Below are 2472 nucleotides of genomic sequence, written 5' to 3'. Positions count from 1 at the left end.
ATTCGGCGGGCCGAAAAAGGCGGGCCGCTGGCCCCAAGAAAGCCCCGCTTTGGCCCGATTAGGCCCCGGAAGTGACAGTGGAAACGCCACTGGCTTTGGCTCGCCCTGGCTCGCTCGCTTTAGGCGCGATAGTGGAAACGCGGCTATTGATTACCACAGCACTTTGAATATTCGGTCTGAAATAACCTGCAAGTGTGACTTGAAAACAACATTAACACAGTTTATTTGACTGTGAACATGTTATACTTTGATAGTCATTGGCTGCTAATATGACTTCACTATTTAGAGTTAGCAATACTTTTATGACATTATATAAGGAGAAAGTCTGAATGTGCAAATATAAAACCAACTTTACCTCTATGTGTAAGTTCACATACCCTGCTGTAAGTTCAGGTGTAGTTCGCTGTCAGAATGCAGTTGTTTTGCTTGTTGGTGATTACCCAGGCCTTGTATAACGTAAAGCTCCGTCTTTTTCCTTGTCTTTGGCTAGGCAGAACCTCGGTTTTTAGCACTACATAGTTTTGAATCTGGTAATCATGGATCATTATTTCTTGCACACGACCACACATCTTGTTAAAACACTTGGAACTTCAATGAGATTGTATATTTGGGGCTGTATGCTTGGCCATTTCATCTTATCCAATATTCATTGGGAGGGTGCTATCGCAGATGGACCTGTTAGACGAACTTTAACATTAAGTTTGCCGAATCGCTTATCACTATAATTGCTGAAAGCATTTTGTAAATAATATATATAATATGTAAATCAATACAACTTTTTTTTTGAGACAACAACAAACTCTGTACATCGGATGTACATCATCAGATGTTATTCCCTCACTGTAAATGCTAGCGCTCCCGTTTTTTTCTGCCATCTCCCTGCGTGCGCATACTGAATGTTGACAAACATGGTAATTCATTCCATGGTAAATACATTTTAATTCGTAACATTAAAAAGAAAGAAAAAAAAACTTTTGGGAGAGTTACACACTAAAAAAATAATTAAGATAAAATATAAATAAAAGTACATTTTTAAAAGGAAAGATGCTCAGCCATAATTTTGTATACTTCCTCAAAAGTCTTATTTTCTTTGGATATTACTTTTAAAGACTCTAAATACATTTTAAATTCATTTTCAAAGCAATTAATCAATGGTTTACTGTTATTCCATTTACTTTGGTGGATATAATATTTACTCTTATGTCAACATGGTGAATAAAGCCCCGCCTACTAGTATACAAGAGCCAATCATCGATCGTTAAATGGTAAAAAAAAAAAAAAAAAAAAAAAAAAAAGAGGCCGCCTTCTAGTATAGGAGCCAATCATCGATCGCTATAAACCAATGACTGTAAAAAATATGGACGACGCGACAGCCCTTTTTCCCATTGAACGCCTTGAGGGCAAAACGCCTGCTTGACGGGCACAAACTGTCGCAAAAGACTGCTGAAATTGGAGCCAGACATGCGCAGAAGGATTGTCTGATGGAGCCAGAGGAGGAGCCGCGAAAATGAGCGGAGTCGAGCTTCCAATCAAACGCTTTATGTAAAATCAACTACGCCCCCCGAACTTCTCAGCATGCGTTTGCTGTCATATCAACACAAATGGATGTAATAACGTTAACAAATATGAGGGTTTTATATATTCAATCGCGCCAGCTCCAGGCCGCAGCGCATAACTTACTCGCGGCGTCGCGGGCTGATTCCGGCTCGCATGCGGCAGCGCCTGCTCGCTCGGCTGCCGCATCTGGCTCGATTGACTCGGACTGGAATCGGGCAGTGAGTCCAGGCATCCGGAGTAGGTCCAGCAGAGGTAACATTAGTCAGTCTGAGCTCTAAGAGATAAGTCTCCGGCAGGCGAGAATCTAGCCGGAACTGTGTTTTGCTATCTGGGTGGCTAGGCGTGTATCAGCAAACTAATAAAGCCCGAAAAAAGCCCTGAACTTAGCGAATAAACAGTGTTCCACCAGGATCATGTATGTCAGAAACTATAGTTTACTGCTGAACTCATTTTGTCATGGTAAAATAACACAGAAATCGAATAATAACATTTCAGTCTACTTCAGTCTCCTGCCGAAGCTCAGACGCCGCGCTTTGAGAAACTGTCAATTACAGCTGTCAATCACGATGACACGCCCAGCATTAAATTACTGCTAAAAACAAACTGTTTACAAAAATGAAGATCTGGGGTCCGTTCTTCGTACCTCGCTTAAATGATCTAAGATGATTTGGCAGATCCTGGATCTTTTAATCTTGATAACTGATCTCTCGCTAATTTGGTTCTTCAAACGAGTTTGCGAATCAGATTAGAATGTCTGGATAAACTGATCTGAGATCGCTGAAGGACAGATCTATCGATCCTCGAAATCATGATCAGCAATGCAACGATTGGCTGACGGCACAGCAGCGTAATGACATCATCTGATTAATATTCAATTATCCATGTGAGCAAAATTACATCAAATTAGCAGTAAAC

Source organism: Danio rerio, chromosome 8, assembly GCF_052040795.2.
Source record: "Danio rerio strain M-AB ecotype USA chromosome 8, GRCz13ab, whole genome shotgun sequence".
Classification (NCBI taxonomy): domain Eukaryota; kingdom Metazoa; phylum Chordata; class Actinopteri; order Cypriniformes; family Danionidae; genus Danio; species Danio rerio.
This window is presented reverse-complemented; position numbering follows the sequence as displayed.